Raw genomic sequence first — 13,721 nt, 5'->3', positions numbered from 1 at the left:
CACTAGGTCTTTTTACGACTGAACCGCAGCGCTAGCCGTTCCCTGAACCATCAGGGAGCTTCACTATGCCTTTGGCGAAGACCTTGGCCACTATCACTCCGACTGGCGTCCTCAACGCTGGGTGTTTCGTTCCAACCACGAAGCTTGCGCCCGTGGACGAGCCGTCTGTGACAGTGGTGCCAGAGCCGACCCCATTACAACCGATTGGCGTCCTCCACGATGCGGTAGCCGACTCCATTACAGCCGGGTGTGTAGCTTTGTCCACGCCGAGAAGGACACTGACCATGTCGCCTCTGCCGTTGGCAACTACCACGAGGTCCCCGACGGCTACGTTTCAAATCAGGTGCTCCTTGGAGTTTTGGATCCCGATTGCTGTCTTCAAACACCGTTGGCGATGGAAGCCAGTGGCTGCCAACGACGATGCACCGGAATACAGAGAGTTGCATCGCCGCTTCATCGTGTATGCTTGTGCTAGTTTGGAAACGGAGGGGCATGATCCAGACGAGCATCCTCACAGAGCTGCTTGCCAAGCCACGACACTTCCGTTCCACCGCGATGTCGTTACCCGTCTGGAGCTGATGCCGTTTTTGGGAGGTACATGTTTTGCGTCATTTCCGGGAGCTTCTGAAAGGTCCCAGCTTAACCGTCTGGAGCGTGGATCTTGGACGGTTTTGGGAGTCCACGTGGCAGGAGCTGGAGCTGATGACATCTTAGACGATTTTGCCCTTCGGGAGGCGGTCCTTTCTAAATGCATGCCTGTTCCAATGGAGTGGACTTTACAATTGATTGGGCTCATGTTTGGGTGTTGTATGGGCCAGCTGTAGGCTACTTGAGATTCTGCATTTTCTTCCTTAGTTGGGCTTTGCAAAAAATGTCAAGGCAGCTGCAGGAGTTGGGCTTTGTAGTTAATTGGGCTTTGCAATTTCATGGGCTAGTGCAAGGGATGCTGTGTGGGCCAGTAATAATGGAATTTTTAATTCCCTTAGATAGCTTAATTGTTTGGTTTATTTTTTCTCTTGTATTTTTTTAAAACTCGCACCTCGTGGGCGAGGTGCTTAAAAGGAGTGGAGAATGTAAGGGATATAATATAGGGGTATTCTAGGAATATATAATATAGGAGTAAATAGGTAAATTAGCTAAGGAGAATTAGTTAGGATATTGCTTCTAGAATATGCTTTTAGAGTCTATAAAAGGAAACCAAGTTTGTAAAGAAATGCATGAAGTGAATATTTCAGAAATTGATTCCCTTAGGAGAATTGCTGTTCTCAAATTAGCTTGGAGACTTGGGCATCTCGAATAACCCATTATCTTGTTCTTATTTCCTCATCTTCAATCCCTTATTCATCATTCTAATCTTATTTCCATACAAAAATCCCAAAATATACACAAATCCAAGAAAGGTACATAACTGTTATAAGTTGTCGTGCACGTACATCATTCTTAATCATAGTGTTGAAAGAATGATCACTCACGTGGTCACCATTTGGTGCATGGCACTACCTTGGACTTACACTAACATATCAACCCGATGCCCTACCTGCTTCTCTTGATCAAGAAAGATCGTTAAGATGACGTGTTATAGTCTAGATGGATTTCCCAGTTCAATTTACGACTGTGAACATTCATTTATAAATTACAAAGACCTATGATTATGATCTTCTGTGTTATAATCTCATTAGTCAAATACAATGTAACTTAGGGTGCTTACATGTATGTCATATGAAATACTCAAACATACATATACATGGAAAGCAATAATATATATAGGTCCAATGTTCAATTCATACAATTTATAAAAAAGCAATTTTATGCAATTGGAGTTTTGGACACCAATTCCAATAATTTTCTAGTATCGCATGTAGATTCCCTCCTTCAAATATCTTTTCATAATTGTAATAATTCATTTGTTTGTTTTTTTACTAGTTCTCTTTGTTAGTATTTTTATTGGCTACATTCTGGTTAAAACAAAAAACTTTTTGTGATGGTTGCGTTTTAACAGGACAGTATGTTTTCAAATTGGAATCTTCATATATTTAGACATCTACTGTTCACAAGATTCTAGAAGATACTCATGAAGTCTACATTGCAAAAACCAAGACTAATCAGCCGGTTCCTGTGCAACCGTCCGGACGCCTTGCTGACGTCCGGACGGGCCTTTGAAGGAGGCCGGACACCCCACAGTATCCTACAGATAAACATTGAAGACGTCCAGACATCAAAGCAACACTGTCTGGACGCTCGGTCAATCAGTATTCAACCAAGAGTTTGTTCTCAGAGGTCGACACTGTTTAGGAAGTTTGTGCAATCCGTCCGGATGACGAGGCAACACGTCCGGACGATGTCCAGTCTCTGCAAGACGTCCGAACGACTCGGCAACACATTCGAACAATATCTAGTAATTCAGATAACTCCAGAATTCTTCGAAAGCGCAAAGGATTTCAGTGAAGACCGTCTGGACGCTCGGTCAAGCCATCCGGACGCAAACCAGATAAGGATAAAATTGCGCTGTTTCTGAAGGATATCGTAGAAACCCGTCTGGACGTGGCAAACTTCCATCCTAATGGTTGACAGACAGAGTCCGATTTTCAGCTGTTTTTAAGGTCTCTTAAAGCCTATAAATAGGGGGCTCTAGGTCTGTGTTTTGTACAGAATTCGGTGGTGAATTCCATAGTGCTTTGAGAGGGTGTTTAAGGAGAATCGAAGATCAGCTAGCTCTCAAGCCGGTGCCAGTGTGTGTTCAAGTGTTCATGTGAAGTCTATCTTAAGGGTCGGCCCTAAGGTAAAGGAATCCATCAAAAACCTCTTCAGGTGGAAGATCTGGTTGGGAAGCGTTCGTGTTAGGCTACACGTCAGAGTTAAAGGTATGACTACTGCATAGGGTTATGTGAGTATGAGTGTCTTGTAACTAGCTTTGTTTTTCGATAGTGGATTTCCTGGGTTTGGCTACCCCGGAGTGGTTTTTTTCTCTTCATAGAGTTTCCACTTCGTAAAAAATATTGACTTTTGAATAATATTGATTTAATAAGGTTTGACTTTTGAATGATTTAATATTGATTTTCTCTCTTATTAAGAAAATCCGGGTGTGTTATGTCATATCAGTGAACTTCATACCTTATTGAGAAAACCTTCACACACACGCATTGCTTGAGTTAAGTTTTTCTATTGAAATGTCTTTCTACAGGGAAATTCTTGTGATTATCAAAACTTAAACTCTCAATTATAGTTTGTGATATGATTGAACTGCTAATTAAACTGAGATATCAGTGTTATATACATGCGTGCTCTGGAAAGTACTTGGAAAACATATTGCTACTCTTTTTCATCTCTTTTTCATATTTTTGTGTGAAGCGTCCGGACGGTGTGTTTCGGGACGTCCGAATGGTGATCTTGTTCTTCCGGACGGTGATTCTGGTTGTCCGGACAATACTGTTGATTGGTCCAGACATTATTGGTCCTTGTCCGGACGGCAGTGTTTTTGCGATCTCTTACGTGGCACCACGTCCGGACGTCACTTATGTTCCGTCTGGACGATGAACCCTGTAGGGTTAAATCGCATTCTCCCTATGCCGCACATCATTTTCTCCTCTCCTTTCGTGATTTTTTGTCGTTTTGTGCCTTTTCCTTGTGATTTTGTATGCATAATTCTCACGTGCACGTGTCATCTTTGCAGTTTATCTCTACCCCAGGTATATTCTTGTACTCTTTTACTAATTATTTTAAGTTTTCTATGCTTAAAATAGGTTGTTTTTGAGTTTCTATTATTTTGAGTTTAATATGTATTATTCCTCAAAATAAGCTACTTTTGGGTCTAGATTATGCTTATATTGGCTCTCCATAATATTTGGGTTGTGTTTGCTTGCTGTTGTAAATTTTTGGATAGTCCATTTTACAGCCGTTATAATGCCCAGATTTTTTTTGACTAACTGGAATTAATATTTTCATGGATTTGTGTCTATGATTTTTTTTTTTTTAGTCTAGAAATTATGTCTTCAGACGGTTCTCCTCCCAAAGTTAGGAAAGAATTGAGGAATCAGTTGCTGACCAATTGCATCGCATTCAATCACGACAGGTCCTATTTGAGCGGAATCTTCTCCGCACAGATCTGAGAGACCCCGTTCTGCTACCTATTGCTCAGATGCTCCTGGAGAACAACTGGGAGTACCTTTACAACTGTGCCTGCCAGGCCTTTCCCAGACTGGTGCGGGAATTTTATGGCCATATGATCGTCACTCAGGATGATGATTGTGGACTGATCATGCAGACTATGGTCAGAGGGCAGACTATTCTGATAGACCCCTAGCTTATCAGTTCTGTGATCGGGGTCCCTGTTCTGTTAGTCTTCGGAACTCTGTTTCCTGATGAGGCTCCCAGCATTGATTTCTTGCATGATTTCTTTGGGACGAGACCCCAGAGAGAAGACAAGTCCCACTCATAGATTAACATCAGTGCGTTTGCTCCTATGTACCGATTTTTAGCAAAAGTTGTGGTGACAAACATCTAGCCTCAAGCTCGTTGGAGTGAGCTGACTCTCAAGAAGGCCACCCTCCTATATGCCATTGTGATGCAGACTCCATTTTGCCTATGCAAGTATATCTTGCACATTATGCTCGAGGTTTGCGATGAGAAGAACACGAGTTTGTCGTTTGGGTGTCTGATCACTTAAATCTGCCTTCAGGTCGTGCCAGACATTTCAAACTCGGAGCCCCGCTCACGGATTTCAACCACGAGTCTGTTCTTAGAAGTCGACATTGTTTGGCAAGTTTGTGCAATCCGTCCGGACGATGTCCAGTCTCTGCAAGACGTCTGGATGACTCGGCAACACGTCTGGACGATATCCAATAATTCAAATAATTTCAGAATTCTATTCGAATGCAGAAAGGATTTCAGTGAAGACCGTTCGGACGCTCGGTCAAGCCGTCCGGAAGCAAACCAGATAAGGATAAAATTGCACTGTTTCATAAGGATATCGCAGAAACCCGTCCGGACGTGGCAAACTTCCGTCCGAACAGTCGACAGACAGAGTCCGATTTTCATAAGTTTTTAAGGTCTCTTAAAGCCTATAAATAGGGGGCTCTAGGTCTGTGTTTTGTATAGAATTCGGTGGTGAATTCCATAGTGCTTTGAGAGAGTGTTTTGGGAGAATCCAAGATCAGCTAGCTCTCAAGCCGGTGCCAGTGTGTGCTCAAGTGTTCGTGTGAAGTCTATCTTAGGGGTCGGCCCTAAGGTAAAGGAATCCATCAAAAACCCCTTCAGGTGGAAGATTTGGTTGGGAAGCATTCATGTTGGGCTACACGACTGAGTTAAAGGTATGACTACTGCATAGGGTTATGTGAGTACGAGTGTCTTGTAACTAGCTTTGTTTTTGGATAGTGGATTTCCTAGGTTTGGCTGCCCTGGAGTGGTTTTTTTTTCTTCATAGAGTTTCCACTTCGTAAAAAATATTTATCTCATTTAAATTCCGCATTTAAGATATTTGTTTGTACACAAACACACACTTGGTTTAAGTTAGAAGTCAATAAATTATTTTCACTCTTTATTATAAACGAGACATTTTGAGAAGTCACTTCAATTTGTAACATTCACTATTTGTAATTGATTTGCATAAATAAATAGTATGATGACTCTATGCACTTCAATATTGAATATTTACCACTTCTTTTAAGCCAATAATATTTCAAAATACTACTTAACTGAATGCTTTGATAAAATATGTTGTGAATATTGAATGATGCCCCTTCTTTTTAATTTTTTAATTTCTTTGAGCTTGGATGATGATACCTCTTCACATGTTCTTTTAGGTAAGTTTTCTAATATAGTTGGCTTTTACCAAGGACTTTACATTAATTGTGAAAAAAAAAAATGTAAAACCTTATGCTCTTGGTGAAAGACATTACTTGAACCAATAGCTATTTTATTAGAATACTATCGTATTTCCAAAAGCTACAACTTTTAAAAAACTCTTTTTGAATAAAAAGTTTGTTTTTTCAAGGGTCTGAAGCTATTTAATCTCAATAAATAGCTTCTATATATATATTGAGTTTCAATTAAGAGAATTTCTAAAGTGAGAGGAATAAGATGTCTAAGAAAAATTTGACAAAACTTATGTTGGTAATAATTGAGTTGATTATCCTCGTGATACTCAATGTGCATGCTAATGATTCAACCACTCCTTCTTCTGCTCCCACAACACTACTAACTGGCCTTCATCTCTTCCAACTTGACAAAGCGGATGTGAGTTATATTGATCATTGCATTGAAAGCACATTGAAGGAGTGTAACTTTTTACATGAACCATTTGCTACAACTTGTTTTCTTCTTAAATGCATTTTTAAAAGTCCAATGCATCCAAAATATTTTCCCATCAACATTGATGTTATGATATTAGATTGCTATGAGCATTGTTTTAAGAAATTGGAACTTCATGGCATACGTCATGTACTTTGTCTAGCACGTTGCTATGAAGAGGAAATGAAGAAGTATAATTTCAAGAATTGATAATCTTCGAGTTTGGTAAGTGGTACCCAACTACTCTAGCTCTCTCTTTATGGATATGCAAGAAAATATACAGTTGTGAAGATGTTATTCCACAATATATATAAAAGTGTTTCTCATATATTGCAAAAGAACACTTCTAACATATTTTCTTTTACATTTCTAGGATAGCAATAGATGGTTCATTATCAATTTTTTTGTTTCTTGAGGAAATTATATTTAATCTGCTTAAACTGACACCATTTTTTTTTTTTTGGAGAAAACATACCAAATTATCGTTTATGCTACTTAGCTCATTCAAACTACTGTTTCATTGAAAATTACATACACAGTTATATTTTTGTATTAAAGTGGATGAAATGTTGCACGTGTGATTGCACGGGAAAATGTACAACTCTCTGTGGGATCGACCTCGCCCTTGCAAAACGCTATATTGCAAACGATTCGTGCACTTGCGAGTTAAATAAATTTGCACAACACCCCGCCCCGCTTCGTGCCCACCCCTATCAAAGTCTTCATGACTTTAACGAGTTGATCGTATTTATATTTCCTTTTATATTTCATGTCCTCATGACTTTAATGAGTTGATCGTATTTATATTTCCTTTTATATTTATGTCCACATGACTTTCATGAGTTGATCGTATTTATATTTCCTTTTATATTTCAATGTCCTCATGACTTTCATGAGTTGATCGTATTTACATTTCTTTTTACATTTCATTGTCCTCATGACTTTCATGAGTTGATCGTATTTACTCTTATGTCCTTATGATATATTTTAAACCCTTCAAGTTCATATTTGGTGGTATTGGTCATATAGCCTCGTCATCAAATCATGAACTAAGGTTTTAAGATTGTTATAAGTGATCGTCTCAAACATAATGAAGTGATGGATAATAATAAATATAAAGAGATGAGGGTCTATAAACAAATTATTTGTTTGATAGATAATTGATATATATATTATTGTGTGGATGGATTTGTATGCAGAAAAGAAGTCTAAGGAACTACACGGAGAAGAGTGTAAGTATGGATGTACTTACTGAGGAATGATTCTACGTTTCATTAGGATTGTGTGGTGTGTGTTCATTGCATGTGGTTGTTCATGCATTGCATGTTATGTCCAATTAATATAAAATGGTTGAGGAGATAGCCATCAACAAGCTGATGTAGTAGCAAGTGGAAGGAAGGCTAATCAATGGACCCAAGGGGTTCAGAGTGACCCAGGGGTGTCCGAAGTCCTAATATATAACTAATGCTGGGACCAGTAGGATTTTAGTAAAGATAGGTAAGACTTTAAGTGGGAGGCAAAGGACGTGAATGGTTTCGGATAACTTAAGAACTAAAAGTTTGAAGAAAGATGATCATAAAACACCAAACTAAATGGTTACTACAATGCATATTTATACAATCCTTGCATTTACATTCTTTTTGAACTGTTGTTAGTTTGATGGTAACTTAGATATGAAAATGGATGACTCACTTGTTTGTCTATGCAAATATGATAACGCCATATTTGCAGAGTTACTAATGCAGATCCGGAGGATGAAGGCATGGACCCATATGCCAATTTTAATGGTTTTTGAAACCATTACCGAAGTAATATGTGCTAGCTTAGAAATCACTAGTCATATTTATGTGTGTTTTATTTCATCGCTTGTAATAATTATAACGATGTTATGTTTGATATATTTTATGTTGTATGCTTATGTGCCGTTTGTGGCACTAATTTTAATGTACGTAGTGTGCATATGGCGTGTAATGATAACCTAAAAAAATCTTAATAAATGCTTTGAGCTATTCCAGTCAGCTCCAATGTGTTATGCTATCAATTCCTAAGACTTTTTAAAGAAAAAAAATATATATTCCGCTACGTAAGTTATCTCTGATGTAGTAATGTCACATGGAAACCGGAAGTTTCTGCTTACGAATTTGCTGGCTTAAATTCGGGGCGTTGCGGCCAAGAGATTGAAATAGGCCCAAAAACCCATTTTCTTCCCAATAGGCCTTGTTTACAGAAATAAAAAATAAAAAATAAAAAATAAAAAACTTCAATTTCGGTGAAATCGGGGATGACACCCCACCAATTTACCTATTTCATGAAACCAAATCAATTGGTCGCATAAAATAGTAACCTAGCTCATATAATCATGGCCAGGCAAGGTCAATTATGGCAAGGCTTTTTTAAGGCTATATAAAGGGACATTTGGCCATGGCAGAAAAGATAGGAGAGAAAGAAAAGAAAAAGATGAAAGAAAGAGAGAAAAAGAGAAGAAAGAGGTTTGGGCTCAACCAAGAAAGATGGAGAAAATCTCAGCAAAAAATCTATCTCCTTTCTTTTTAGTTGTTTGATTTCTTTCCATAGAAAAGATTGCTTGATTTTGAAGAAAAATCATATAAGTTTGGTGCAAAATTAGTTTTGTTTTAATTGTTGTTCTGAAATATAAATTCTTGATGGATATTAGTTTAAGAAAAATCAAGCATGTTCAAAGTGATTATAAGAAAAATATTGTACTTGTCGTTGATTAAGAATGCATGCAAATTGAAGAAAAAAGGGAAATTATACTTACTTTCCATAAATTGACACCTCTCTCTCACTTGCCCTGTCAAACTAACACTCATGACAAATTGTCCCCTTCAACTACCATTTAGAAGGAAAAAGCCCACTCGGTTAGTTGATGGCATTAAATCATACGAAAAAAATGAACATGTGACACACATGTTTCAATTTTAACGTGAAATGACAAATGCAAATTGAAGAAAAAAGAGAAATTACACTTACCTCCCGTAAATTAACACCTTATTCTCACTTACCCTATCGAACTAGCACTCATGACAAATAGCCCCCCCCCCCCCCCCCCCCCCCCCCAACTACCATTTAGAAGGAAAAAGCCCACTCGGTTAGTTGGTGGCGTTAAATGAGACGGAAAAACGAACATGTGATACACACATTTCAATTTTAACATGAAATGACAAATGCAAATTGAAGAAAAAAAAGGGAAATTACACTTACCTCCCATAAATTGACACCTCATTCTCACTTTCACTTACCCTATCAAACTAGCACTCATGACAAATAGCCCCCTCCAACTGCCATTTAGAAGGAAAAAACCCACTTGGTTAGTTGATGGCATTAAATGAGACAAAAAAACGAACATGTGACACAAACGTTTCAATTTTAACGTGAAATGATGAATGAAAATTGAACAAAAAAGAGAAATTACACTTACCTATCATAAATTGACACCTCTTTCTCACTTACCCAATCGAACTAGCACTCATGACAAATAGCCCCCTCCAACTACCATTTAGAAGGAAAAAGCCCGCTCGGTTAGTTGATGGCGTTAAATCAGATGGAAAAATGAACATGTGACACACATGTTTCAATTTTAACGTAAAATGACGAAAATACTTTGAATTTAGAAAAAAAAAAAAAAAAAAAAAAAAAAAAATCTAAGATAACCTCAAAGTAAAAATATGCAAAAACAGAAAATTAAAAATTAAAATTAAAACAAAAAATAATAATAAAAAAGAAAAAAAGAAAAAATGGCGGTTTAGCCACCCTAGGGGTTGCCAAACCACCCCCAACACGCTTGGGGGAAAAGTAAACTTACATACCCCCTCAAACTAGCACTCAATTTGCAATGTTCCCTAAACTAAAGATTGCATAAATGTTCCCCCAAACTAAACATTAAAGATAGTTTGTACCAACCTACTCTCTCAAAGTTCCTGAGATTCGGACTAGTAAGTCATCTTCATAGCTTTCAATCTTTACGGTTTAAGCTATTTCTTTCATGGCTTGAATATTCACCTAATAAAGGTGCAACCTTTTGTCTACCATTCTTTCTCTATGGTAAGTCATTTACAAATCCTTCGCAACGTTTATTAATTTGTTCATGGATTCAAGAATTTGAAAAAAAAAATTAGGGATGAAAAAAATGTTGTTTTTCTCAATCATATATGGAAAGATCCAAATTCAGTTTACAAAATTCTTGAGAGGTCATGTGAGGACTTGATAAACCAATCTCAACACATACAAAAGGTGTTTGATAATCAGCTGCACTTGAAGGTCTCAATTGATATTGTCGACTAAGATAGCTTTGTCGACAATATTTTTTAGGCTTGTTCATGACGTTGATACTATGGCATTAACCCTAAGAAATGAGATATATTATGTATTGTTTCATCATAATCTTGACTAATCACAGTGTAATTGGGGTCTGATTCAAGTTCAAAAGACATGACGAAAGGAAGCAGTGCAGCACCGAGAAAGAAGAGTAAGATGAAATTGAGAAGCAAGAGTAACAGTCGTGTTTCAGTTTCAATATCTAGGATAGAATTGTAGTTAAACTATGCCTCTTGTAAATAATGTGCTCATCAATCTGTAATTCCTCTATAAATAGCTCTCACTACATTTGTGGTAGTCAATACCCCAATACTAGTGTTCAAACAAATCTATTACAATGGATTCTTCTTTTACAACATAAAATAACTTATGCTCCGTTTGTTTCGGCGTAAAATGTTTTCTGAAAAATGTTTTCTGCATTTTTCGGTGTTTGGTTGAGGCGAAAATAATGGTCAACGGAAATCATTTTCAGTTTGACCGTAAAAGCCACTTTGAATTTTGGAAAATTTAATCTCTTCATTCTTGCACGCACGTTTGTGGGAATCTGCCACCGCTGGGCACTGGAGTTTGTTGGTAACCTGACTCCACCATTGGGTACTGGAGTTTGTTGGTGACTCGGCTTCACTGCTGAAGATTGAATTTTAGTATCCGATTTCTAGATTTCAGCGACCATCGCCGGAGGTCGCTGGAATCCGGCAATCTCCACCAGAATTCGGCAACGTCGCCGAATTCCGGCGAACCAGATTCCTGCCATTTTTTTTTTCCATATTCTGGCCAATTTGGCCAAATCTGGAAATTCCTGCAGGAATCTGGCAAAGTTACCAGATTCCGACAGACTAGATTCTGGCCAAACTGGCCGGAATCTGACCAGTACGGCCTGAATCGACCAGTACAGCCGGATTCCGGCCGTTTTGTCCGGATTTTGGCTAGTTTGCCAGAATCTGGAAATTTCTGCCGGAATCCAGCAACTTTGCTAGATTCGGACCAAACTGACCGGAATCTGACCAGTACGATAAAGCTAGATTCCGGCCGTTTTTGCCGGATTCGGACCAGTGTGGCTGGAATCCGGGGACTTTGCCAGATTCCGACAAAACTAGCCAAAATCCGGACCAAAACATCCAGAATTTGGCTATACAGGTTGAAGCATTGTCATATAAACTCGAGGACGAGTTCTTTTCGAAATGATGTAGGATGAGACAAGAATAATTAGGTCTTTAGTTTTATTTAAATTATGAGTTTTATTTGAATTAAATAATGGGGCTTGGCCCAAAGTTTTAAGTTTTTTGTAATTTAATAATGGACTTAGCCCAATGTCAGTCACATTAGCTTAAGTTATTTGTTATTTAATAATGGGCTTGGCCCTTGGCCCAAAATGAGTCACATTAGGGTTAGGGTTAGGGTTTAGTTTATGAGGCTATTTAAGCATATTGTTCTGTTGTAATAGACAGATGATGATTGAATAAAAAAATATATTTATTTCTTTGAGGTGTGACTCCTCTATTCTCTGGTGGTGAGACACTGTCAAAGCCAGTAAGACGCTGGTTTGTTCTTCCCTATTGTTAGTCTGGTGAGACTCCAGGTTAGCAAAAGGTTTATCTTTATACTTTTCTATTTGTTTTAATTCTTGCTGCGTCAATACTTATATGACATTTAGAATTACTCAAATTGGGAAGGGTACAAGGAATCAAAACAAAGAAAAATAGGTGAAATCCCCAATAACGGATCTAAAACAAAAATAACAGTGTAGAAATACAAACAAATAGTAGAAAATAGGCCAAACAAATAACCTTGTTCTCTTTGTAGAGTTGCCTAAAGCGGCAACTGAAGCAAAATGGGGACAAAGCGGGGCACGAATCTCAAGAGGCCTCGCAACCCTTTTCAAGCCACCGTTAGGAAACTGCAACAACCACCCAAAGGTAGTTGCAACAAGGACACTGTCAAAATCTGAAAGAGGAACTGATGAAGAGGGAGTACTACCTTCGATATCACAAGTCTCCAAAACCAGATTAAACCACATCAGCTTAGGGGGAGTAAAACCCACAAAACACAAGAAGCACAATAGAAAATACATAAAAATATAGCAAACAACAGAAATACAAGACAAAAAAAATAAAAAATAAAATAAAATAAAAGAAGAAGAAGTAGAAGAAAGAAAGATTTACAATGGAAAAAAGCAAAAAACCAATGAAAGACCCAACAAACAGCAACGTTGGCGAAAAGGCAAAAGATGAGCTCTAACCGGCGCGTATGATGGTCTTTATACAAACTAGCATAGTACCCGCACTATGTGCAGGGTTTTTTTTTTTTTAATTTTAAAAATCAATTCAAAAACATCTACAATCATTACCTCTTCTAAACGGTCTATAGTCATATGAAAGATCTTCACCCTATTTGATCCATCAAACATTCGGACCAGTGCATCAACAATAAGGGCATAGAGGTTATTGTCACATAAATATTATATATTAAGCAATATATGCTCAAGTTTTTATGGAAAAACAAAAAAAAAAAAAAAAGGCTCAAATTTTATGATGAATAAAATCATCTAGTTTTTCTGATGAATTATGAAAGTATGCAATAGTTACCAAACTTTAGTATAACCTAAGGACTCTCAACCTTAGCTTGCACAATCAACCTGAAACAGTTACTCCATAAAATTGTCCATTCTTATGGTTCCAATGATCTCCTCATCCGAATTACTTGTGAATTCAAATATTTCTCTTGCTCCATTACATTCTTCGATGTTGAACTATGATCATCTATATCACTTGAGTAAAAAGGGGATGAATTTGCAGAGATAATCAAATGCATTTTCAGGTCAAGTGGAGAATATAATTGTAACACTCCGGTCCCATATTGGGAAGAGGAGTAGCCCACATAGAATAAGTAGTTTATAAATATAGTCATGAGTGTTAAGTCTTACATTGCCTAGTTATTTTGTGAAACTGGCATGCAACAAATCAAATGGACCACAAAAGGTTAAATTTCTCCCTTGCCAAGGATTTAGTTGTAGGATCCGTTTGTTTTTGCGTAAAATGTTTCTTTTCCATATTTTTTGGTATTTGGTGCGACCAAAAATAATAGTTAAACCAAGAATATTT

General features: G+C 37.7%; 1 long non-coding RNA gene across 1 annotated transcript; it reads left to right on the top strand.

Moving 5' to 3' along the window:
• The first annotated feature begins 5,932 nt into the window (after positions 1-5,932).
• On the top strand, positions 5,933-8,303 carry LOC133869514 (uncharacterized). The gene is made up of 2 exons (XR_009900462.1): positions 5,933-6,510; positions 8,019-8,303. It is a non-coding gene; the product is annotated as an uncharacterized LOC133869514 (long non-coding RNA).
• Positions 8,304-13,721: the final 5,418 nt, after the last annotated feature.

Source organism: Alnus glutinosa, chromosome 5, assembly GCF_958979055.1.
Source record: "Alnus glutinosa chromosome 5, dhAlnGlut1.1, whole genome shotgun sequence".
In the NCBI taxonomy this organism is placed as follows: domain Eukaryota; kingdom Viridiplantae; phylum Streptophyta; class Magnoliopsida; order Fagales; family Betulaceae; genus Alnus; species Alnus glutinosa.
Note: the sequence above shows the minus strand (reverse complement) of the source record. Positions and strands in the feature narration are given on the sequence as shown.